The sequence below is a fragment of the Uloborus diversus genome, chromosome 1 (genome assembly GCF_026930045.1).
Source record: "Uloborus diversus isolate 005 chromosome 1, Udiv.v.3.1, whole genome shotgun sequence".
Taxonomy (NCBI): domain Eukaryota; kingdom Metazoa; phylum Arthropoda; class Arachnida; order Araneae; family Uloboridae; genus Uloborus; species Uloborus diversus.
Genome location: NC_072731.1, coordinates 49609063 through 49617628, shown reverse-complemented (window position 1 = coordinate 49617628; position 8566 = coordinate 49609063). Strand labels below are relative to the sequence as shown.

At 32.9% G+C, this 8566-nt stretch overlaps 1 protein-coding gene across 1 annotated transcript in view; it reads left to right on the top strand.

The window, feature by feature from the left end:
* The first annotated feature begins 405 nt into the window (after window positions 1-405).
* Window positions 406-8566, top strand: part of LOC129220637 (serine incorporator 5-like) — an 87194-nt gene continuing 79033 nt past the window's right edge. The window contains exon 1 of the mRNA XM_054855101.1: window positions 406-527. The gene's annotated coding sequence lies outside the window, so the exon portion shown is untranslated. The remainder of the gene's footprint in view (window positions 528-8566) is intronic.

The following is an 8566-nucleotide window of genomic DNA, read 5'->3' as shown; positions in this document are numbered from 1 at the left end:
AAAAAAATTTTAAAACCCACATTTGCAGCATTTTCATCAGTGATTTCTTTTACTCTGTAAGTTAAATTTTCGTTTTGATCGTTTGTAATATTAATATTTGAATAAGTAAAGCCGGATGGTAAGCTATCCATGGTTAAAACTTTAAAAGACACAAGACATTTTTGAAAAGCAAGCAAAAAAAAATCATGAAAAAGTAGTGGCGCCATCTATTGAGCATGGAAGAAATCAAGCCATAGCGTGGATTACAGAATTACCGCTTGGGATCGGTCAATATGCCTTCCTGCCCGCTTCCGGTTCTGCTTTTTTTCCCTTTAACCCTTTCCTCTGGTGCGACCTCTAGTGGTAGTGAAATCCCTAAAATCGTAGTCTACGCTAAAATTTGTTCGCTCCGAAAAATGGAACCGGATCCCAACTGTAGTAAAATTTTGCCTCTTGGTAGAATAGAAGATTGCAAGCAAACCCCGAGCATCTTATTACAGAATCCTGAGACAACAGTTTCTTGTTTCAAAAGCTCTTACAGGAGTCAAGTTAGTTTATATACTCTGTCTACTTTGAAATGTACATTTAAATTTGTTTACAAAAATTTTACAATTTAATTTATAGTTACATTATAAGCTATAACCTTTTTTTGTTCATGTTATTTTCATTTTGTTTTGATCTGTGACGGTGTGAGCGGCTGTTGACTGCAAAAATTCCTTTTGGGTTGAAGCACATGTTGGAAGAGCAACCGAAATCTCTGCTATTTTGAATAGAATAATTTTCGTTGAAAATTTTTAGAAACAAATTATTGGAATTTTCATTGTTGGTAACTTAGATCATAAAATAGCACTTAGTCATGGCGCAACCACGGAAGGGTTTTGGGGTTTAAACCCCTCCCAGAACTTGAACACATTCATATCTCCCATACCACTAAGCATTTGATATTCAAAAAGACAATGATGTATTTGAACTGAATGTTTTAAATGAGCTCGCAAAAAAAAAAAAAAAAAAAAAAGGAATTATAAGATTAAAGTAAAATTAATGATATATATATTGTGCATTTTCCCACTTTTTTCATTTTGAAATCGTAGAGATATACATGAATTCTTGAGTAGAATGCCTACACCTAATGTGTGTTATAAAGAATGATGCTGCTGTCGCCATCACTTGAGTGAGAGTACATGCGTAGCATTAACAGGAGTGGAGCAATAATAGAGAGTGAATACAGTCCACAGTGAAATTGTGCCTTGTTTTTTAAGTCTGATAAATTGATGAACTAGGGAGCTATCGTCGGGCCCCCATCTATAGTCTGTCAAGCCAGAGACAAGTCGGCTCATTATCTGAGTTTTGTGAATTTCTGAGCATAATTCATGTGCGAGTGAATTGTGCCTCGGTGTCCCATCCTCTTCCCAGGGCTGTCCGAAGAGGGGGCTGGGAGCGAGTGGGGCAATTGCCCAGGCACCATAAGACGCCCCCTGTTTCAGCGAAACATGACGACATTCATACAAAATGAGGGGAAGTTTTCGATAAAGGTGCATCTTGGCGACTTTTTTAAAGTTCGCCAAATTTTTTGGTGCCAATGTCTAGACGCTATTTTTCCCTCTCTGCCAATGAAAAAAAGGGGGGAGAAACGTATGTTTTTTTTACTAATCTACCGGAAAATGAATGAAATGGAGTTTTTGCATCAGAAATACAAGAAATTGGAACATCAAAATGTAAACAAAAGGTTCAAAAACAACTAAATCTCGAGAAATAAATACTAAAAAACTCAACTGCTTAAAAACACTAAATATGAACTAATCTAAGCAAATAAACTCTCAAAATTATGTTGAAATGCAACGAGAACTAGGCAAAAAAAATTCTTTAAAAAAAAGGTAAAAAGCATTAAAACAAATAATTAACGTGTCAAAAAACAAATTAATTTGAATAATTTAATGCACAAAAACACTAATTATAAACTAATCTAAATAAATAAACCTTAAACAATACAATAAAATGCTGCGAAAACTAGATAGATATATTTTTAGTAAAACTGTAAAAGAACATTAAAACAAACTTAACACAGCAAAACAGAAATTAATCTGAATAATTTACCCCTCAAAAACACTAAGTATAAATTAATCAAAATAAATAAACCCCAAAAAATACAGTAAAATACTACTATAACCAGACAAATGAATTTTAATAAAACGGTTATAAAAACATTAAAACAAACATCAAATCAAAAAATAATTTGGGAAATATCCTCAAAAACACTATTATTTAACTAATCTAAAAAAATAAACCCTTAAAAACTCAATTAAAAAATAAATCCTATGAAACACGAGAAATTCATTCATTTTCCACGGAAGTAGGATAGAAAAAAAAAATATTTTCAGCCTTTCTTTTTCATTTGCAGAGCGAAAAAAGTAGCGTCTGGAAATGGAGGCCAAAAAATTTATCAACAGTTGAAAAAAAAAACACATAAAATCACACACAAAAAAAACGGCATGGTTGCAAATAGGTTTAGCCTGATTAGAGCAAAATCTAAATACAACTGGGCTGAAAAAAATTAAAAAACGATTGGAAAGGTTAAATTTAGGATTAAAATAAATATTAGACTCCAAGAAATTAATTATTTTTGTAAAATTAAGCACTACAAAAGAGGGGGTGGTTCTGGTTATGTAACAATGAAATCACTGCATCCCATGCCGTTTTATAAAAACTATTTTACAGATTTAAATTTAAAAAAAAGCAAAAAGTTGTACTCACTGCTTGCAGGTTTTCAATAAGATCCTTAAACGCGCAACTTAAATTAATTAAAAAGAAATTTGGCCACGAGATGAATTCACCACTGCACTCCCATCCGAAATGCGAAAAGCGGGGGTGGGGGGAAAGGCAGGTCCGCTCCGTAGAGTGGGTAGTAGGGTCAGAGAAATAAAGGGGTTGCCGTAGTATCCCCGTAGTGGCGCCGGTTTGCTATGAGAGCAGTTTATCGCCAGAGAAGGGGGAAATAGTAGGGTTCCCGTAGTATTGCGTCAGTGGCGCTTGGTTGCCATAAGAGAGAGATTTATCGCCAAAATTTGGCGACATTTTAAAAAGCACCTTTATTGAATATTCCCCGAAATGGGAGGTGCCGATCGTATAAGATGCCCGGATCAGATTGTATAAAATAGGGGCGCCTTGCAGCGCCCTCTCATTTCATGTATCATAGATACACAGTCATAGACACACAAAATAGAGAGTTATTGCAATGATTCTCTATTTTTTTCCTATGGCACGAAAATATTTCTTTCTCTAAGTCTCCAAAACATTTGTTTCCTTTGTATCATTGAAGCAGCCTTTGTCTAATTCCTACCAAATTTGCTTGAATTCTGACCCTGACGTTACCAGAAAAAAGTTTTTTTTTTTTTTTTTTTTTTGGGGGGGGGGGGTACATTGAAAAAACAAAAAAATATTTTTTGATCAAATAAAAAGGGGGAAGGGGGGTCCGGTCAAAATTTTGAAACTTTTAATTTTAAAAACACAGTTCTTGCCATAAAAACAAGATTATAGGCCACGTTTATTAACGTTAGGATATGGGAGGGCCGAATTGGACCCAATGGTTTTTTTTTTGAAAAAACCCATGTAAACAAACCCATTATTTAACCCACTTTTGGGTTTTTACAATTTTCTGAGAAGTTTTTAAAAAAATTAATTTAAAAACTTCTTTTTCATTTGTTCTTCACCACAGCCCATGGACATAAAAAATGAATTTTGAACTTTAATAGTATTTCTTAATTCTTAACAGCATTAAAAAAATACTTCAAAGATTTTAAATTAATATATTTAACTTTTTTCTATAACTGGTCAATAAATAACTCAAATTAGCCCTGTCACATCTTATTTTCTCAATATTTGTAGATTGTACAGAGGAAACTACTCTAGCTAAAAGGCTTTCATGTGAATTATTTTCTGCAAACCAACAAGTCACAAATCTCGAATAAACAAGGTATATTTTTTAGAAATTAACAGGTTTCACAAACGGTCGGGCAGAAAACAGAATAGAATGTACAGTATTTTCATTTTTATGAAAAAGTTTAATATTTCTTAAGGCCCATTCAGACGACCGTCGTAACTGGCGTTACATGTGTAACTTTCGCAAGATCCGTAGCGACGTAAGGAAAAACCTGTTTTTTCTCCTTCCTTAAAGCAGTCATACTCAACGCAACTGCTGCAGCTTGCTTAAGAACTGACCAATCAGAACCTTGCAAATATTTTTCTTCATTCTTCCAACACCGTGAAGGCGGGCATTTAAATTGGTTTGGGTGATTAGAGCAACGATTTTTGTTTTCACTTCGCTTTTTCCTTTGTTTACATTTTTTTCATCTTCATCATGTCCGACGAACGGCTTATAGACGAAGTTCAAAATTTTCCAGTCTTGTGGGACAACCGATTACAAGAATACAAAAATAAAAGAGGGCATGATGCGATCTGGATGCTCATTTCAGAAAGGATGAATAAAAGTGGTAAGTAGTTTCTGTACATGTTCAATAAAAATAAGATACTCTGAGAATGCTTGATATTAAAAGGTCAAAAGATCTTTAGTTATAGATCAGTAAAATAATTGCATTCTATGCAAAAAAATACAAATACATGGCATGAAAAAATCAATTAACTTTTTAAATCAATGAAAATTTCTGTGGAGTATCCATGAGGCCAATGCATGCATTTATTTAGCTATAAAAATTCATTTCTCTCTTTAGATTTGCTTGATCTCAGTTAATTATTTTTAATGAGAAAATTTTCATTACTACAATTGTTTTTTGTGTTATGTTCCTGGGAAGCAATGTAAATGCATATATAATTTTTTTCTTAAGAAAAACAGGTGGCGAACCCTTCGCAACACATATGTTCGTAAGAAGAAGGACGTGGGGAAGAGCGGGGACGAGGCACCAAGTTGCTCAACTCAATGGCCTCTGATGGATACGATAAGCTTTTTGGCCCCAACAATAAGGCACAGAAAGTAAGTTTTTTAAAGTTTTGTGGCATTTCCTCATGCCAAACTTGAGGCATAAGTAATGAGAGAGGTTACAAAAAAAAAAAAAATAAATAAAACGATGCTTGTATTAGCCATGGAGATAACATTTTTACCACTAGTATCTCCTCATGTTGACACTAGTTTCTGTTTTGTAAATAAAGGGGCACACACTGAAGTATTTATTAGAGAGTACCAAGTACTCGGTACTCGGCCAAATTTTGATCACGTACTCAGCCAATACCGAGTAATTGTAAAAAATTGAATATAGTTCGAAGCAGATTTTACAATTAATAAAAAAGCATATGATATAGTGTAATCATTTACAATTTAAATTTAAAAGACAAATTCAAATTTTGAGGAAAATGAAGTTTGTTATGCTTCACTTCAATGGAGTAAATCTTATATTTTAATGCCCCAAAGTTACTAAAACTTATTTAATAAAAATGGGGCAAAAGGGTAAGAACAGAAATTATGAAATTGATATTATTATTAAATGGTTTTTTGAAGCATAAAAATACATTTTCTTAAAAAATAAAACAACTTTAAAAGCACAAATGTACAGAAACACTGCAGACACGTGTTTTAGCATTTTACAAGAAATGCTTTTTTCAATGCGCAAAATGTGAGCTTATGGATTAAAATTTAAAAAACATCCAACAAAAGTCAGATTTTTTTTCTTTCATTAGCTCACATTTTATGCACTGAAAAAGATGTTCCTTGTAATGCAGAAACACTTGTCAGCCGTGCTTCTGCACATTTGTGCTTTTAACGTTGTTCCATTTGTTTTTAAAAATTATTTACGTTTGGTGGACTCGAAGTATAGATTGATATAATTTGTTTTAATTCTAACTTGATTAATCCTACCTTTTATGTTTTTTAATTTAAAAAATAACTTATTTGTAAAATTATGGACACACAAACAAAATCTTTTCAATAATGCATAATTAAATTCCAGCTGGAATTTTGTTTTAAAAACTGTTATTTGGACATGGAGGTTAGGGTGCTTCATTTGCCCAACTAGTCTAAAATTGTTTTGTCCCTAATTTAAAAATGTTCTCATACCACTAGATAGTATTAATGTGAATTTTTATGAAAATCAAAATTGATTTAGGTATTCCACCTCAAGCAAGAAGTTTCTTTTTTAAGGTAAATGAACAATTAGAACATCAAAAGTGACTCAAAGTGTAATAATGGGAAATCATTTTTAAATTATTTAATTTACATTGTACTTGTGTTAACTTCTCAACTGTTACCATTTTTTCAGTAACTTTCTATAACATCTTTTGTAACTGTAAGTTTAGGTTCACTATTTGTTTTCAACTTTCTACCATTTTCTTCTATCATACAACTGCTAATGCTAGTTCTTCACGTTTTCTTCTTGTTATTCTATGCATATGTGTTGTAAACCACTTAAATAAGTTGATCTATTCTGTTTTAATTCATAAGATCCATGAATTTTTGAAAGTAACATATTTTGAAATCTTTCAATAAACATGAGTAAATCAGCTGTTGTTGAATCAGTGACATTTTCTCCCCAAACAAAGCTTTGTTCATCTGTACAAAAGATAAAAGTCAAAACCAGACAATCTTCAATGGTATTTGGACTTGGAACAACTCAAGAGGACTCGGAATTTAAGGGCTCACGTTTACCCACTAGCTTGCAAGTGCTTCGCTGCTTGATGTATCTGAGAAAGGTGCCGATCAGAATCTTACCAAATGGGAGTCTTCAAAACTTGTCTTGTCAAAAATATCTGATTTCTATGCAAAAGCAAACATTCCAATGACTACTAAACGTAAATCCTGTGAGAAAATACTAAAACTTCATGAAAACAACACAGCAATTCCTCTTCAAAGAAGAAATACAGCAAATTCCATTAATAAAGTAAAGAAAATGAAGAAGAATTAGCTAAAACATTTTCATTATGGCCTAAAAATGTAGAATACCTTATAAAAAATCCAGAAGATTTAGCTTTTCTTCAATCTATGAAAAGTGATCATCTAACAACCTTTGGCTCACTCGATAAAATATTACACCAAAACCTTAAGTGTCAGGAAACGCGTGAAATATCAAAAGCAGCATTTTGTGAAAAAATAGCCAAGGAAACAAGGAACTTCAATACAAGTTTTAATTCAGCTATTATTGATGAAATTGAAAAAGATGAAAATAGTGATACAAGTGATGAGACAGATTTATAATGCTCATAATACCAGAAATCATCATCGTACAACACGAACTGGTTCATATGCTTTTATTCCGCATGATACTATAAAACGACCTGATGTTATATCATTAGCAACACGTTTAAAATGACACCAGCGCAGCAAGCTTCATACACTAAAATTTTAATAGCAGAAGCTGGTGGTGAATCATCCAAAATTTCAGCATCATATGCAACAACAGACAGAGCAAGACAATCAAGTGTCAGAGACATAGTCAAAGCTTGTAAGGAGCAATGGAATGGTTTTGATTTTGCAACTTTGCACTGGGATTCTTGACTCTTACCAACTTTAACAAATCAAAATATTGCAGAAGAAAGGCTTGCAGTTATAGTGGGTAATTCATATGAAGTTAATCTTCTTGGTGTACCAGTATATCCAATAGGAACAGACAAAAAAAAAAAAAAAACGGAGTTTTCATTGCTAATTTAACAACTAATTTGCTAAATTCATGGAACTGTTCTGACTCAATAGTTAATATGTCGTTTGTCACAACTGCTTCTAATACAGGACATATAATTGCAGCATGTGTAGCTATTCAACAGCGTTTGGGTAAAGCTCTCCTGTGGTCAGCTAGCCCTCACCACATTGGAGAAATTATATTGTCACATGTGTTTGACGATTTAAAAATTGAAGCATCGAAGTCACCAGACATATTTGTTTAAAAGATTTCGCAAACATTATACATTACTGCAGTTTGTGGAAGAGAGTGACGCTGCTATACCTATAAATTTATTCAAATTTGATGACAGTTCATTCAGCGAGTCCGCAAGAATTGACGAGTGCAAAAACAATGTTATCAAATTAGCTAAATCAAATGTTGTGTTTTGCAGAGGTGACTACTTAGAATTTGTTCAACTTTGCTTTTTCTTCTCAGTAAACAATCCAAATGAGATAACTGCAGCAGACTTTAAATGTCCAGCAGCTTTATATAAAGCAGATGGCAAAATTAATTTATTCAATCAAAATTTGCTTATTTCAACACCAAATCCAAGAACTACACTACCAACTGGAACAATAGCTACGCATCAACAAGTTTTAAAATTTAGAAATTTTGTTAATTTTGTCACTTTGGTATATAGTTCATGGTGGATGATGTGCACTTTTGTCTTCGATGCACCGTGGAATGACTCGCAATTCTTTCATTTACTTATAAAATATAGTATTATTAATTCAGAAATTTCTGAAAGTGCAATTAATGCTTTTAAAAATCACCTGACAGAATAAATTGTACCTCTTGCACTATGGAATGATAAAGTGCCTGAAGCAGACCGACGTGCTCTTGCTGAAAGTATATTAGCCATTAGACCAGCTATCCTTTCTAATACAAAACACAGATTTGGTATGGGATTTGGAAAACCAGTTTCCAAC